This window comes from Candoia aspera, chromosome 1, assembly GCF_035149785.1.
Source record: "Candoia aspera isolate rCanAsp1 chromosome 1, rCanAsp1.hap2, whole genome shotgun sequence".
In the NCBI taxonomy this organism is placed as follows: Eukaryota; Metazoa; Chordata; class Lepidosauria; order Squamata; family Boidae; genus Candoia; species Candoia aspera.
In genome coordinates, this window is record NC_086153.1 from 332,754,277 (window position 1) to 332,762,204 (window position 7,928).

The window sequence follows — 7,928 nt, forward strand, 5'->3', positions numbered from 1 at the left end:
ATTGGGGGGGGGGGGCTTTGATTGTAGTCACAGCCTCCATTTTGATTTTTTTTTACTTTCCACTGTGGATGTCCCTGCTTCCACCACCATCCAGGTATGAAATAAAGGCTGCTGGAGCCAACATGGCATTTTTAAAGCAGTGACAATGAGATAAAAAGGGATATTCCAAATGGTGAGATTTGCTGTCAGTGAGTGACATTTGACATTGACTTTGTTTCACATTACACACTAAGCTATGAGGTGTTTTGCCATACTATCTAATCTGAATATAGATCATGGTTAGATTGCAATTAAAGAGAAGCAATTTGCAACAAAATTTGTTTGGGTATGCTGGTTGTGTTGGAAGAGTACTTCGGGCATACAGAAACCAAGGGCTAGCTGAATCAGAGAGAATCCATGTTTGAATAGAAGGTAAGCCTTTTGCAGGCTTCATTCATTCATTCATGCATTCATTCATTCATTCATTCATTCATTCATTCATTCAATTTCTATAGCCACCCATCTCAGCAAGGGACTCTGAGCAGCTTACAACAATAAAAACTATAAAACAATTAAAACAATTTCAATTAAAACAATTAAAATACAAAATAAATATCCATGGCCACCGGGTAAGCAATGCATGGATGTCAATGTAACCAAGAAATGGGACCGTTCACATGCTTGGGGCCCCAGACCTGGGCACATAACCAGGTCTTCACAGCCTTACAAAAGGCCAACAGGGTCAGGGACATCCTAATCTCTGAAGGGAGAATATTCCAGAGGGCAGGCACTAAGGCTGAGAAGGCCCGCCTTCTAGTCCCCGCCAACCGACATTACTTGGCTGACGGGACCTGTAGCATGCCCAACCTGCCAGATCGAATTGGACGGGCAGAAACAACTGGGAGAAGACGGTCCCTCAGGTAACCCAGTCCCAAGCCCTGAAGGGCTTTAGAGGTGACAACCAGCACCTTGAATTGCACCCAGAAGCACACTGGCAACCAATGCAGCTCACATAGCCGTGGTGTTACATGCATCAAATATCCGACTCCATTTACTACCCGTGCAGCCACATTCTGCACCAACTGAAGCTTCCGAATGCTCTTCAAGGGCAGCCCCATGTGGAGCGCATTGCAGTAATCCAGATGGGAGGTCACGGGGGCATGAGTGACTGTGAGCAGAGCCTCTCAGTCCAGGAATGGGTGCAACTGGCATACAACCCAAAGGTGTGCAAAGGCCCTCCTAGCCACAGATGCCACCTGCTCTTCCAGCAGGAGCCGTGAGTCTACGAGGACCCCCAGATTGCGCACTGGGTCCGTCTGGGGCAGTGCAACCCCATCCAGGACCAATGATGGAAAAACCTTGTCACTGGGAGGCCCACAAACCCAAAGCCACTCAGTCTTGCTTGGGTTGAGGCTTGCCCAGCAAACGATCTTTTCCAGTGATCATGATGGATAATGAGCTTAATAAACTATATGATGAATATTCAGTCTAATGAAGTCTGTACAATCCATCTGAAAACACAGATGCACAGAAGTGCAACATCATGCTTTGTGCCTGATGCTGATTAAGTGCCGACAAATCAATGTTGACTCTTAATGACCCCATAGCTAGAGTTTCTCCAAGATTATTTGTCCTAAGCCTGGCTTTTTAGATCTTTCAGTTGTGCTTTTATTGCTGTTGCAATCAAGTCTATCCACCTTGCTGCTGGTCATCCTCTTCTTCTCCTTCTTCCACTTTTCCCAGCATTATGAATTTCTCAAAGACTTGGGACTTTGCATAATGTGTCGAAAATATGATAATTTGAGACATTCATGGCTTGAGAGCTGTGATTTGTTTTATGATCCATTTGTTTGGGGTTTTTTTGCTATCCATGGTATTTTCAAGACTTTTCTCTAAAATATTGTGCTAGGGTGGACTGAAACAATGAGATGCCGAAGATCTGGATAAGATCAAGGTATGCTTGATGGATAAAAACACCAAGTGTAGGACATGGACTTCATGATCAAGAGTTACCCAAGGACAGTTAGACTTCTCCTCAATTTGCCTTTGAAACTGTAACAATATGCCAGGACAAGATTGGTGAAAACCATCTTGTCAATGTCCAACACCATTAAGCTATAAAACAGGAGATGAAGAAGAGCTCAGTGCAGAATCTGGGAGAAGTGTGCAAGGTGCATTTGTAAAACATAAGAGTTTATATGCCTAGTTATTTCATTTGCTGCTTTTCACCTGCTATTTCTTTCACTACCTTTTCCTTGCTTGGTGGAATCAAAGAGCTACCAGACAACTTTTGGTAACTATCTGATTGCTGATTTAGGTAACTTTTCTGCTTACATTAGTAGGGAAAGTCATGTTGATCAGTCATATGTACCTTTAATTAGTGGTGCTGGACATGAGAAACATATTAAAGGAGCAACTGTTTTTAAGCTGAGATTCAATAAATCTATGCAATTGTTCTCTTGTGTACTGTTGCCTTCTGGGATGATTGTAGTCACCACAACAAAGATCCTGAGGGGGAAGGGGAAAAAAGCTAGCTTTGTTTTCCCCCTTCCAAGGGGCTGGACCTGGACGAATGATTCATTTATAATTAAGTAATGATTAATTCTCTAAAGAAATAAGATGAGGTGCAGGAATAGGGCTCACCAACAACATCACAAAAATGGCTTTGATACCATACCATACCAAGACATAACATAACATCCAAATCTCTCTGCTTTGAGAGCTTAGGGGAAAGTGGGCTGTATATTTCTGATCTACATCTATTCTGATAGCTTCCTTATTGGCTCCTAAACTGATATACTCTATATAGTCATCTAAAGTGCAAAGGTCTGTGAATTCAATTCCCAGGAGAGGGTTTGACCCAGCATTTCTCAACCTTAGCAACTTTAAGATGTGTGGACTTCAACTCCCAGGATCCACAGCTTTAAGATGTGTGGATGGGGGAAATCCTGGGAGTTGAAGTCCACACATCTTAAAGCTGAGGAAGTTGGGAAACACTGGTTTGACCCATAGAATAACATCTGGCTACTTACATCTGAGGAGTCCCAATACAGATGAAATTGACCATGTGGTGTATACTGGTGGTTAATGCAACTGAATGTATCTTCTTTTGGATAATTGTGCGTGCATGTGTGTGCCTTTGATATTCATCTGATTCACTTTCTTCACTTATTTTGGTTTTCTTTTTATTGATTTTGTACATTGGGCAGAGTCCTTTGGGACTAGGGTGAGTTATAAGTAGGCTAGATAAATAAAATAAGTAAACCAGCCACATTAGAGCTCTCTCAGAAAATATGAGATTGAAATGTAATAAACAAACAAACTGCTTGTTATGCAAACTCAGCCTTTGTGGCTAACTTATGAGTCAGTGTTTAAGCGGATCTGTGATATTGGGTTAACTGAATAAACCACTGCTTATTTACATGGGTAAATGTTTAATTGAAAACCACCCTTAGAATGTTGTGTGAACTAGAACACTGTGGTCTAGGATAGATCCAGATAATGTGGAAAGGTCAAGTCTGTGACTGAGTTTGCATAACACCTAGGCCATAATGTGGCTTGCTTATTTATAGCTTAGTGTGTTGTGTGAACCAGCCATTGTGGTTTGTAAACCAGGGTTTCTGGTTTAAACTTGCTTTGTTTAAACTGGCCAGTTATGGTTTATTAAATAAAGCATGTTTAACCATACCATGACTTAACCTGTTGTGTGAAATCAGTCAACACATCTGTAAAAAAAGTCTCTCCAATCCTTTGGGTTACTGGGCATATTGGAAATCTGAATGCATGTTATCGGCACTCTCACAAAACAGTTGCCATGTTGTGTGTGGCTAATCACAAAAATGCATAGCACACGATAGTCAAGCACTGGGTGTAGCCACCCTCCATTTTCTATTTTCTGAGAATGCCTGTAGGGTCTTAGCATGGGCCAGAAGCATTGCTGGAAGTATGCATTATGCTTGAGGCTAATGCCTCGCTCTGCAACATTCTAGCTTCTCATTTTTTTAATATGAAAAGAATGTTTTAAATATTAAAAGAGCAGAGGGTTAGGCAGGTGCCCAGAAATATGTTGGCAGGCACACCCTTGGCCCCCCTGTGTGCTATGCTAGGGACAAAGGATGTAGAAGACCTCTAGGGTTTACCATGTTCTTGGATTAGGTGGCATCTCTGGTGAAGGAACAGATACTTTGTGATTATTTTAAGTGCTTGGAAGGTGGATCTTCCAAAAGCAGAAGTTGAAACTGTTGGTTGTAAAACTGTAGTATTAGTTTCAAAAGTCAATGTTGCTTTAAATTCTAAGTGATTCACTACATCCTCTTTCCTATGTTATGACCTGTGGTTACAACAATCAACTTATTTACTTACTTACTTACTTACTTATTTACTACATCCTCTTGGCAACCAGAACAAGGGCTGCAGAGATCCAGGCAATTGCTAGATGTCAGCAAAGAGAAACTGAAAACTTTGGCTTGGTGCTGCCAGCTAATGGTGGTCTAGATTTACCACCCGGATGATGATAGTCCCACCAGAGCCAATTTGTTCAAGGTAGTTTGATGACATCTCTCTACACACGGACACATCTCCACATAGCATAGCCTCTTAGGGCAAAAGTAATCTCTGAAATGCTACTCTTCTGAGTGAAGGAAGGAGCAAGGACAACTAGATCAACCTGAAAGGTAGGTGTAGACAGGTGCAGACAGGCGTAACTCTTTCTATAGCAAGGGCCACTCGGAAGCAACCTTCACTTTACTCAGTCTAAATGGGGGAGCCCCCTGCACTCAAGTTCTCCCCTTTCTATGTGTAGTGTGTGCCTGGAACAGGCTGGACTATGTGTAGGGCAAAATGACTGGTGCCCTTTCCTCCCTCTGGTTTCTCAAGTTCACATGTAAGCTCTTAGGAACAGAACTCTGCTTCGGTCTTCTGTATGCTTATCATTAATGTTATCATTCATATGGCAGTACAGGTAGTCTTTGACTCACAACCACAATTGGGACCGGAACTTCTGTTGCTAAGCAACGCAGTCGTTAAGTGAGTCACACCTGATTTTATTATCTTTTTTGCCACAGTTATTAAGCCAATCACTGTGGTCATTAAGTGAATTGTGTGGTTGTTAAGCGAATCCAGCTTCTCCCATTGACTTTGCTTGTCGGACGCCAGCTGGGAAGCTGGCTGGGATTGTCAGAAGCTGGCTGGGATTGTCGCAAACGGCAATCATGCAATCCCTGCAACCATCATAAATACATGCCAGTTGCCAAGCGCCTGAATTTTGATCATGTGACTGCAGGGACACTGTGACAGTCGTAAGTGCAAGGACTGGTCACAAGTCACTTTTCCCAGTGCCGTCATAACTTTGAACAATCTCTAAATGAATGGTCGTTAGTCGAGGATTACCTGGAATGAGTGGCAAATGCAGATATGGCTATATGTGAGCAGCCAGAAGTGATGGAAAGAAAATGAACATTAACAGCATCTGCCTTGTGTGCTTTGCGCAGCTTCAACTCTGACTTCCAAGGAACTAGGAGTTTATTTAGTTCAGTGCATTCATCCCACAGAAGCTCTCCAACATGCTAGGAAGACAAAAACACCCTTCTTCAGTTTGTCTCTTGGCACCAGGTACACTCTGCCTGTACAAGCAGGTTCTATTCCACCACATGCCTTAATATAGCTATGACTTTTCCTAGAGCTCCTGACACATTGCCTAAGCTAGTGGCCTGTTCTGTGGCCAAGAAGACCAGCTCTAAGCTAACATTTGGTGAAAGTATATTTCCTTTTTCTCCAGCCTGGGTACCCTGCCCCTCCTTGAGTGTGGGAAATTTCAAGCTGTGTAAAACCACGAAAAACCATTTAACTTGAGGTATATGGCAAAGGCGAGTTCCAGCTTTCCTTTTCCTGAACAGATGAGCAAAGTGAAGATTCATTTATTTGGTTTGTGTAAGGTATCCACCACCACCTAGTGGAAAAACAGTTCAGCTCTTTGATTTCTCTGTAGAAAGGCATGGAGCAATTTCCTGTCTCTCTCCCACCCTCCCTCCCATGTTTCTTACCAGGGAGAAAAGTAGGGTGGGGGGAGGTGAAATCTGTGCCACCCCTTGTTTTATTTCTCATGGTTGAACTTGAGTGGAATTCTGTCTCTTTTTAGCCATTTCATATTTTACACATACCTCATTTGAATTTAGCCAGTTCTTCTTAAAGCAGGCGTATCCACTTTTCCTAGGCTAGAAATCATGCTTGGTCTTTTGAATGCCATGACTGATTGGGGTTTTTTGTTTATTCGTTCGGTCGCTTCTGACTCTTCGTGACTTCATGGACCAGCCCACACCAGAGCTTCCTGTTCATTATCACCACACCCAGCTCCCCCAGGGACGAGTCCATCACCTCTAGAATATCATCCATCCACCTTGCCCTTGGTCGGCCCTTCCTTTTGCCCTCCACTCTCCCTAGCATCAGCATCTTCTCCAGGGTGTCCTGTCTTCTCATTATGTGGCCAAAGTACTTCAGTTTTGCCTGTAATATCATTCCCTCAAGTGACCAGTCTGGCTTTATTTCCTGGAGGATGGACTGGTTTGATCTTCTTGCAGTCCAAGGCACTCTCAGAATTTTCCTCCAACACCACAGTTCAAAGGCATCGATCTTCCTTCTCTCAGCCTTCCTTATGGTCCAGCAGCCATATGTTAGTGGACAATGCTAAGACAAAAACTAAATTCAATTTTATTTCACGTCTTATTTCATTTAATTAAAAGAGAAGATAGCTAACAGACTTCTTCGCCAACTATTTTTGTTCTATTACATTAAAAAATGACAATTTGATAACAACTTTGGTAGTATCTGGCGGCTGTACCCAAAGCTTTCACAGGTTGCAACCATCGATATCTTCCCACCCCCATCTCAGGTTGCCTTTCTGTCTCACAGCTGAACACCAATGATTAGCTCAGTCTGATTAGCACAATATGTTAGACCAGTGTTTCTCAACCTTGGCAACTTGAATGCTGGCTGGGGAATTCTGGGGGTTGAAGTCCAGACATCTTACAGTTGCCATGGTTGAGAAACACTGCTCTAGCAACAAGAATTCAAGATCCCCTGATACTGGGAGGGGACAATTTTTTTTCCTGCCAAGGAGCCCAAATCATAGGTGGGCACCCAGAGACTTTAAAATATCCCACCCACCAATGAGGTAGCAAGGGGGACCCACCGATCTCTCCTGCTGACCAGATAAACAGGTCTCCCTGGGGCTTAACAGCTGATGGGATGCTTGGAACAGGAGACACATCCCACCCACAATCTTAGTCACTACCTGCAACTGGATTACTGCAATGCGCTCTACATGGGGTTGCCCTTGAAGACCACCTGGAAGCTGCAGTTGGACCCAAATGCAGTGGCATGGATAATTATGGGTATTTCTTGTTGTGCCAACGTGACACCACACTCTGTGAGCTACGCTGGCTTCCAGTTTTACCTTCCAGGTGTAATTCAAGGTGCTGCTTATCACCTTTAAAGCTCTAGAGGGCAGAAGACCAGGTTAATTGGGGGACTACCCTCCTCCTCCTCTTCTAGATTTCTTATCCCATCTTTATTATTTTTATAAATAACTCGGCAGTGAACAGACCTAATACTCCTTCCTCCTCCTATTTTCCCCACAACAACAACCCTGTGAGGTGAGTTAGGCTGAGAGTGAGTGACTGGCCTAAGGTCACCCAGCCAGCTTTCATGCCAGGGTGTCTGCCTGCCCCATGTGCTCTGAGATGGAGGAAGCACTCTGGGTGCCTTCATTGAAACAATGGCATTTTGTAGGACCCAGGAGGTGTGCTTTCTTGGTGGTAGCCCCTATTTTACAGAGCGACCTTCGTCCTGACATACGGTTGACCTTGACCCTGCTGGCCTTTAGAAAGGCTGTCAAGATCTGGCTCTTTTTCCAGGCCGTTGGTGAAGTGTTGGCACCTTGATTGGATGATGGT